Source organism: Balaenoptera physalus (genome assembly GCF_965194825.1).
Source record: "Balaenoptera physalus genome assembly, chromosome: X".
Taxonomy (NCBI): Eukaryota; Metazoa; Chordata; class Mammalia; order Artiodactyla; family Balaenopteridae; genus Balaenoptera; species Balaenoptera physalus.
This window is the reverse complement of record NC_138903.1, coordinates 31,288,476-31,298,631: the sequence shown is the minus strand read 5'-3', so window position 1 is coordinate 31,298,631 and position 10,156 is coordinate 31,288,476. Positions and strand designations below refer to the sequence as shown.

The following is a 10,156-nucleotide window of genomic DNA, read 5'->3' as shown; positions in this document are numbered from 1 at the left end:
GATCACATTTTTTTGTTGGTAGAGGGTCATAAGGTGCCCTGCCATGAGGTTGTTCATCCATTCTGAGGGTCCCTAGGCAAATTCACCTTCTTTAGACCTTTCAGAGCTGTCCTTCGGTTGTCTCATATTATTTCCAGGATATATAGTTGTGCCTATAAAGGGGGAGCCGGGAGAGAGAAGTACAAACCATCTTATCTGGATCAGAAGTCCTCTCTGTGCCTTTTAAGTGCTCACCTGATTAGGTCAGGCTCACTCTGGATAATCTCCCAATCAACTGTGCTACATATATCATAATCTAATAATGGGAATGATATTCCATCACATTCACAGGTCTCATACTCAAGGGGAGGGGCTACTACAAGGATCGTTGGGCATCATCTTAGAATTCTGTCGACCACAGAAGGTGCATGTGAATGTACTGAAGCATTAATTAAGCAATTATCATCCCTTGGAAGGTTTTAATCTGTTAGGATAGTATGAAAGCCAAGTACTGTTACAATTATTCTACTCACTTTAAATGAAGTGTATCTGATACCAAAAATACTTCATAAAAATCAGAATATTCAAACAACTTTCAGAAGTTAATGTCAATTTCAGAGGTTTGATCCAAGCCTTCATTTCTGGCCACGCAGGTATCTTCTGTGTGAAAAATATGCTACCTCAAAGATGTTTTAAAAAACTTCACCACCACTCCCCATTTACATTTTGTAGTTATGTGCAAATACTGTGGCTGCCAGCAATTCACATAGAAAATAAAGGTCAGTGATGTTTCTGACTTTAACTTTTTAGAGAAGGTTTATACTTAACACTGCCTACATTTGTATAGGTTGCACATTGCACAAAATTTCTGACTATTGCTTTAGGTTATAATACAATGTACTCTCACCTATACCAGGATTGAAAATTTTAAGCACAGTTTTCTGGACTGGCCAATACACCCCCCATAAAATAGTTTTCAGGCTGAATTAGGAGAAAAAGCCTTCACTATGTTTAGGTTGGAAGGAAGCATGACCTAAATTTTGATTTCAAATACTCACGGTTTTGGGTGATGGTTTTACTGGGGACAATTAGAATTGAACTATGTAGACATGTTTTTTGAAGCCAAGTTTTACCTTTAAGGCTTTCGTGTTGCAGCTTGAGAGGCTCCAAGCAGCAGTTGGGTACTTTGGGTCATTCCCACAAGGATTAAGAGTCATATATAAACCAAAAAACCCTTTATAAGAAATCAGAATCTGTTTTAAAAATGAATTATATGAACTAAACATATATAGAAAGAAATTGAAGCTTGAATATATTTAAGAAGCAAAAATTAAAGACATACCTATAACTGCCCTTTTTCCTTAGTTGTTTACAATCACAGCACATCAAAGTGTGACATGTTGAAGAGAAAGGTAATTCAGTTCTAAGGCTTTGTCATCTTATCACTTTTAAAAATACAAGATCCGAGTAGATGAAAGGAAAATAGAGAGGGTCGTTAAAGAGCTGAGTCATAGAGTGGAATAGAGGACAAGCGGAAGAGGCGAGAAGGCGCACGCAGACTGGGTGTGAAGAGAGTTGGGAATACTGGTTGTGGGAGATGGTCTCTGATTTGCTTATCGGATCTACTCGCCATCCTTCTTAACCCTGCTCCGTGATTCCAGGAGGCTGACCTTTGTCAGCTTCATCGACCAGTCTCTCTGTGTCTTCAGGTTGGGTTTGGCTAATGTGAAGTACTGACAAGAGATGAGAAGTCAGGAGGAAAGAAGGTAAGGGTATTTATTTCCATGACCTGCCCCCTTCCAAACTTTAGGTTGGCAGTGGATGCCATTCTCTAAGGTTACGTCTCGTCGGGGGGGACTCCTGCTACAACTCTAAGACCTTCTGGGTTGCAGGAACTACCATCTCTCTGTGCCCCTTCAAACCTAGTGGTTGTAATACTGGCTTCTCACAGTTGCTAGCCTCAGGGTACTTCATCATCTCCTGGTTTCCCTTCATTCTTTACACACTTTAGTCTCTTCATTAAATGCTATCCCATCACTCTTTTAAAGTGTGCCATCAGTTTTTAGCTAGAACTGACTGATACATTGGTCGTGGGGAATAGGAGAAACTTTAAGGTAGTGTTAGGGAGGTGGGATAAACTGCTGTGGAGAGAGATAGGAAGAGAAGGGTTTCAAAGCTTTTTATGGCATTCTATGAATGTAACATGACTTCCTTATGTGAATGACTCTAATATAGTCTTAAATTGCCTCTTAATTATTGACATTTGGTTGGGTTTCTGTTTCTTTGCATGCACAACCAGGATTGAACAGGGCTGAGAGATGTCTGGGATTTACGTGACTAGATAATACTACTAGGATCTATCTAGATTCATTACATCATGTGAAGACATTTCTCCCATGGAATCAGGAACATCCCAACCCAGTGCACATGCTAAGTTTTTATTGAAATTCAGTGAACTGCTGTGGTGTGAAGTTAATTTTTATTGTCAAATTGGACAATATTGTTTGACTTTTTAATATTTCCTTTTATGATGGAACAGAAATTGGGGAAAGCCCAATGATTCCTTCAGGAACTAGTGATTCAGTTCAGATTGTTATATATAGATTCAGGTTGTTATATTTAAGCATGAATAACTCTAAAAGTGGACATGAGGCAGGTGACTGTTGTTTGTCCGTCACTGTAACACTTTACATAGCTGAGAATTCAGATCTCAATTAGGATTTTCAGTCTCATTGGAATCCACTACTTGCCCACGACAAATAGGACAGGTAGAGTTCTCAGAGAGCCAGCGATCAATGCCGTAAATGTGATATTCATGGGAGCAAGGTAGGATGCGAAGCTTGCTGTTTTTGATGTACTCTGTCATGCAAATGCTGCAAGCTTTTAATGCATCATTTTCATCAAAAGATCTTACAGCCAAGTTGTCAATCTGTGCTTTGCTGAGTCCTGTAGGTTGGTCTAGATCATCTTCATCTAAGTGGAAAATCTGTTCCAGATTAAGGAAGAGCAAAGGGTCACTTTCATCAGATATTACTGGGGTCATTTGTCTACCCCCTTGCCTGGTCTCTGATGGTAAGTCTGATGATGAGTTAGTTTCTTCAGTGCCTTCAAACATCAGTGAGCTAATTTCTGAATTTTCATCGCTTGAGCTGGCATTGGAAATAGTACGAGAACTGGAACTAGACATACAATTGGGGCTTGAATGACAAATCAGTGTGGAACTTGAGTGGGGATTATAGCTAGGATTTGAATCGGAACCAGATCCACTACTACTACTACCATTAGGACCATCGCTGTCATCTGGTGACTCTGGCCATTCCATGCTTTGACTTGGAGGTGAGACACTATGCTCTAAATTACTGTCACTGTCCATAAGGTTACTTGAGTTACTAAATTCTGTCATTGTCTGCCTTAACGTGCTCTGAATTGGAACAGATGTTGTGTCATCTAAGCTAGTATTTAAAATTCTACAAACGGGATTTCTGATGGTAATGACATAAGCTCTCACATCTGCCTGCTCAGAATGTGAATACATATGCCTCAGTCCTCGTTCACTTTCAGAACTGACGGTGTTGTTTGGTGTCTCAGATGTTAACTGAGTTCTACTAGCTGTGCTGTCTCTCTGAGAATATGCTCCAGAATGAACTTGTCCTACTTCAAGACTGAAGTGTATGGTCAGATATACTTCCCTCATTCCCCAAGATTCATCACTGCTGGTTGTATCTGGAGAATCTTCTCCATGAACGGCATTCCTTGTTCTAGAAGTTTCAATAAGACCACTATTTTGCACCTCAAATCCAGTCATTTGCTGTCTCAATATTTCTTGGTGCTCAGTTGTAGAAAATCTCACATCCTCACTTACCAGAGGCTGCTCAGAAGTCTGAGATGGTATACTATGATTAAGTCTTTGTACACTTTCCCTAAGTGAACGTGGAGGCGACCAACTTTCAGTTCTTGCTCTGGTTCTCGGATACTCTGGGCTCCTACTTCTTGCTCTTCTCTGACTTCTGGTAGGTGAGAATTCCACTAACGTTTCAGTTGTATCTTGTTCAGACATAGATGGTCTTGTAAATATTGATTCAGATTGTGGATTTTCCACTTGCCTTTGGCTGTCTTCCATATTTTCTCTTCTGGGAAGTCTTGCAGATGCTACATATTCATTCTCTGGATTTGGACTCCCATTATCAAGGCGAAAATTTCTTTCTAAAGTGAATCTGAACTGGTCACTTGTAGGATTAATTTGGCCCTCTTCTCTCCCAGATTGGTTTTCTGTCTGTCCACTTGTCATATTTTCAGTTTGTCCAAAACAGTTAAGCCCGTCTATTATAGAGTCGCCACTAGACACATCATCTGGAGCGTCTCCTCCATCTGTTAACAAAAAAAATGGGGAGGGGACATGAAAGAACTACCAAAATTAGAACCATCATAAAATAGCACTCTGAAACTTTGTTTCAAAAACAAACAAAAAATGAGAACTTAAAAATACTCAGATGTTTTAAACTGATTTCACATTTATAGGGTTAATATTTTATAAACTACACTGTCTAGATTTACAAGTAAAGGTAGAAAAGTTTCAATTCCATCTGAAAAAGAGTGAGCTAATCCTAGAAAAACTTAGAGAATTTTTTAAAAAGGGAATCTGGAGGAAGTCTATTTTGCAATATTTCATCATATACACAGCCCTGTGTACCAGCCCTGTGTAGGAGGAATACCAGCCCTGTGTAGGAGGAATGTCAAGAGACTTTTTTTTCAGTCCACTGTCAAAACACTAATGCAATTAAACAAGGTAAACACCAGTTAAGGTACAATGCTAGTATTTTAGTTCAATTTACATTATTGTCTAATTTTCATTAGTCTCCAACATTACTATTTCTGGGCTCTTCACTTATGTGCTTTTGATAATATATCAGCTGTTTTAAAATATAAGATTATTGCGCAAACATAAACAAGTTTTATAAGTTTAAAAGTATTTGAATTTTGAATACTTGTTAATGTTACCAAGATTTTTAATTGACATTAAATTGAAGGTCAGATCAAATGAATAGACTGAACCTAGCATGGTACATATAAGACCATATTCAAGAACCAAAGTATTACAGTCTCCTCTTCATTAGACAGTAAAATCCTCTACTTCACACTGGGAGAGAAGGCACCAGACCTGAGGTTTGAGCACGGCTTCTCAGCCTTAGCACTGTTGACATTTCGGTGCTGGACAGTTCTTTGTTTGGGGAGCTGTCCTGTGCATTGTGGGATATTTGGCAGCACCCCTGGCCTGTGCCCACTAGATGCTAGTGACACCCATGCCTCCCCTGCGACAACCAAAAATATCTCTAGCCATTGTCAAATGTCCCCAGGTGTTGGAGAGAGCAAAATTGTCCCCAGTTGAGAACCACTTGATTAGAATATGAAATATTTCTGTTTGCTTTTTTTACATGTCTATGTAGAAAAAATAATTCAGGAAGTAGGAGGGACTTTCAATTGAGGTAGAAAACCAAGAAAAGTACAAATAGGCTACTTCACACTGTTTCCCAATTAAAACAACCCAAATGTGAATCAGGAAAACAAACAAACATACCTTGACATTCTCACCAAAAATCAAGTAAATGCCGGTTCTTTTTATGAGAAGTTACTCACCAGATTAATTTATGTCACTTCTGTAGAATTAGCTACTATGTACTATTATGAAGTTACTATTTACTATGATGAAGTTCCTTATTCATCCCATCCTATTCCCTCCAAAAGCAAAGTATACCTGTATTTTCATCTGAGTCTTGTGGTGGGTTTTCTTTAATTAGCTGAAGTCTTCTCAGCAACTCTTCTTCTGTACTTTCACCTGGAATGCCTAGAAGATTGTTGTCTCTCATAAGTTTGTAATCTTCTTCACTCAGACTGTTGACAAGCCTGAAGAAATCTTCTTCCCGAACCAGTCGGTCCGTTTGACTTATGCGTTGGGCCGGAACTCCATCTCCTTCATCGTCGGAATCCGAGTTTTCCATCTTAGTAAACAAGTAGAAAAGGATCTGAAATTCACGACATAGTGTTGAAATTCACCAACGGCCGTTTAGCGTTCTTCGCTTTCTACCTCCTGCCAGAGTGTCCGGTTTCGGTTCCGGTTCCGACTCGGTCGGATGACCCTCCGCACAGGTTCCTCCCTTCTCCCGTCCCCGACTCAGTTCTGTAGCCGCCTGGTGACCCCACAGGTGGGAGCCGCCTCTGTCGCAGAACTTGCTAGACGTTGCCTAGGCATCCATTATCTTCCCCGCTGTTACCGGGTAGGGACTGGATTCAGGTTAGGTTTCATTTCATTGAAAACCAGCCAGTATTACTGAGGGTTTATAGTGTACCAAGCACCGTCCTTCACCTCGTTTCACCCACATGAGCCTATTCTCAGGTTTTCAGGAGGCGTTTTCAGGCTCTGATACGCTCTATTTATTCGTTACCTTACCTATGACTGCCTTCTTCAAAATGCCATGCCAAAGTCAGCCTAGTTAAGTGCAGCAGTTCTCATTTTCAGGTGCCCAGGGACCCCTCCGCCTTTTCTCCTCATGGATTTCTCAAATCATAGACTCTCACTAAGAAAGCCCACAGTTTGCGATAACTTACCAGGGCCCTAGCTGAGTCTCTTTAGAGTATCCTCTCCCTTTTAACTGTTAGTGGCTTCACCTTGCATTATACGGCCCTTCAGTCTTGTCTCAAACAAACAAACGAGAAACACCAAAACTCTGGCAGGCTTTTCTGCTCAGCCAGGGAATTCCTTCTCCACAAAAGCATCAGGTTCACTTTTGTCCTCCTTTCTCATAAATATTATAAATCTTACTTAAAGAAAACTAGCCAGAACATCACAGGAACTTTTAAGACAGATACAGAATAGTTACTTTGTCTGCCACAGTGAGTACTGACTTTGCTGATTTTGTGGCATGTATATAACCTGAAAGGCTTGGTGAAAATAAAATAATGCTCATTTGCAGTGCCATCTGAAGGAGACCTCTAAGAGCTTCTGGACTCATTAACATTACCAGCCCCACTTAACACTTGTTTAGGAGCTCTTTGTTCAACTTATTCACGTAAAGACAAGATTTGGCTGCTGAATTTGAGACTTTATTCAATTTGACTTATTTAATAATTAATGCATCCAACATAAACTGGGTCAGTTATTGCCTCAGCGGCTAGAGATATGTCAATTGTTGAAGCAGTTTGTACTCCCAAGTAATTCACACACCAGGTGAGGGAAACACCACATGGAAACTATCAAAGTACAGTATATTTTATCATAGATTTATAGATGCAGTATTGTGTAAGTACAGAGAACTGTGTAGCAGTTATTTAATGGGAGTTGGGAAATGCTTCACAGAGGTATTATATTTAAATCTGAATCTTTAAATATAATTATACTTTCTATAGATGGAAAGTGGCAGTTATGTGTTGCTAGAGAAAGACTATGTCAGATGGAAGAAGTAGACTCGAAAGACCTTGGCTTGTTTGGGCAACTGTGGCCACAATTTTGGGGTTGGGTGGAAATGTGGAGTTAATCTCAGAAAGAATACTTGACAAAAACTATAAGTTGAGTTTTGATTTTTTTTCATGTAAGAAATAGGACACTGATTAAGATGTTTTGGTATTTTTTTGAGAACAGGCAGTAGATTTTATTTGTGTCTGCTTAGCGTCCCCTTAACATACTTATGCTAATAGCATCCTGATTTTCATGGGGGAAAAACCCATTCTACAGTCTTAGTCCACTTTGTTTAGGTTTAGCTGGATTCACTGCCATGGCTAGAGGAAAGGACACATGACGCAGCCACGTCCAATCAGTAAACCTCAGATCGGTTACGGTAAGTCCCCTACAAAGGAACGAATTCCATTCCGAGAGCGCGTTCATAAGTCCAATTTGTTCGTTAAGTCCAACAAAGTTAGCCTAGGTACCCAATGAACACAATCGGCTATATAGTACTGTACTGTAATAGGTTTATAATACTTTTCACACAAATAATACATGAAAAACAAACAAAAAAGTAAAACATTTTTAATCTTACAGTGCAGTACCTTGAAAAGTACAGTAGTACAGTGCAACAGCTGGCATACAGGGGCTGGCATTGACTGAACGGGCAAGAAGAGTTACTGACGGGAGGAGGGAGAGGAGGTGGGAGATGGTGGAGCTGAGGGATCGCCAGCAATAGGAGACGGAGGGCAAGCTGCAATTTCACTCGCGTCTGACGTTGATGGCACAGGTTTGGTTCCTTGCTGGTTTCGATTCTGTCTCCCCTTTTGAAAAAACAATCCAGTGATGTCTGCGTAGTAGCTCTTCTTTTCTTGCCATAGATGATGACACAGTAGTACTGGATTGCATTCTGAATGGCTGCTGCAACCTTTGTGTACTGTTCTATGTTTGGATCCTATGCCTCAAAAACTAACAGTGCCTCCTCAGATAAAGAAAATCCCCTTGCCATTTCCTGCATCGTGAATCTCTTTGGTTCTTTAGTTACTTCTTCTTCCTCTTGTCTCTCTTCATCCTTTCTCTGGGCTGCCAATTCCATCTTTTCGCCTCGCTCCACTCTCTCAATTAGTTTCAGTTTTGTTTCCTTCGTTATCACTGCTTCTTAGCAGTACCAGCTACATCATCGCTGCTTTTATGCTTGCTTCCGGACATCCTGGGCTTGAAATAAAGATACTGTACTACTGTATTCTATACAGTACTGTAAAGCACACAAAAGCACAACCACTTGTAGAGGATGCACACACATGACGGTGTACACCAGACATGTGAACTGACTTACGTGATTGGACATGTGACCACACGTTCGCATATTTGACCTTTCACAACTTGAAGGTTCGTGTGTAGGGGACTTACTGTATGCCTTAAACTTCGACAGTGCTAAATGTCAAGTATATCTCCATAAAACTGTAAGGAAAAAAAACAAGTGATTTACAATAAAGTTGCCATGTAAAACTTACTTGCTTTTGTCCATTCTATAAAGTTAACATGTTTATACAATTTAAGTTTAATTGGATTTAGTTTTTATGAAAAAATAAGCAAACAGAATTTTTCTGTCATTTATTTGTTTAATAAGTATTTATTAGGCTTTGAAATTCTGTAAAGTTGAAGGAAATGAACATTTTCATTTGATTATGAATGAAATGTGGTTATGACATATAATGTTAACATTGTGAATAAATTTCCTACTTCTTTGTACCATGAGGTCCTTTCAAAATGTCCCTATTTTTGTATGTGTTTCATTTATTATACAATGTATTCTGATACCTTGGCCCGGTAATACTCATTTAATTCTCATATGAAGAGAAAATATCCCGAGGTAAAGTACCACTGAACGCTTGGCTTATATTAAGAAACAGAATGGTCCTGGTGGGAACTAAAATGTCTTTCACCGATAACCTTACTAATGAGTGAGATAATGTTATGTGACCAGTTAGCTCCCTGGTGGGATTTTTAGGATGCCTAAATTTAGCAAAGTCTTAGTGTGAGTAAGTGTGTACTTATGTGTGTTCTTGCATGTATATGTGTGGCGTATTTAAAAAGTTTTAACAGATGTTTGGTTAGGTTAATGACCATTGGCTTAGGTGTGGTTTCTGGATACTAGTAATAGGTCTATTTCACTGAAGTTTTGAAAGCTCCTCTACAGTGTGAACATACTTTATCTAGAACTTTGAATTCCTATAACAGTATAGTTATTGTCTAATTTAAAGTCTTGTTTTTAATATTTGTTCTATGCATAAACAAAAAGATACAGCATGTTGTTAGCACTTAGAAAGTTACAATTGACTTCTTAACATTTTTCATATTTAAGTTCGTAACTGAAGATGGTCAGATTGACCACTTTGGGAGTGAAAGGAAAAAATAAAGGCATATTTACTTTTAAGTTCACCTGCTAGATGTGCTCACTGTATGCCCTGTTACATATGCAAGGCCAGGGTGACTGGAAGTGCAATTGTCAGGCTTTTTCATAAACTGGATAACCATTTGTTTCTGCGCAGCACATTACCTTTACATAGGAGCAATAAGGAGAAAAGGTGGAAGAGGCAAGCATTCTGCACTACAAAATACCACCTTTAACAGCTAACCCGCATTACTCAACTGCTGTACAGCTGTGTCTAGTGCACTTAAAAATACATAAGAGATTAGAACTATGTTTGATAAATAATCCTTTAAAAATAAATTCTTTTC

General features: G+C 39.2%; 1 pseudogene across 1 annotated transcript; it reads right to left on the bottom strand.

Moving 5' to 3' along the window:
• Positions 1–655: 655 nt before the first annotated feature.
• Positions 656–5,975, bottom strand: LOC309652718 (E3 ubiquitin-protein ligase RLIM pseudogene; annotated as a pseudogene). Its single transcript has 2 exons — positions 5,732–5,975; positions 656–4,347 (listed from the first exon to the last, which is right to left on the bottom strand). The product of its transcript is annotated as an E3 ubiquitin-protein ligase RLIM pseudogene (transcript).
• Positions 5,976–10,156: the final 4,181 nt, after the last annotated feature.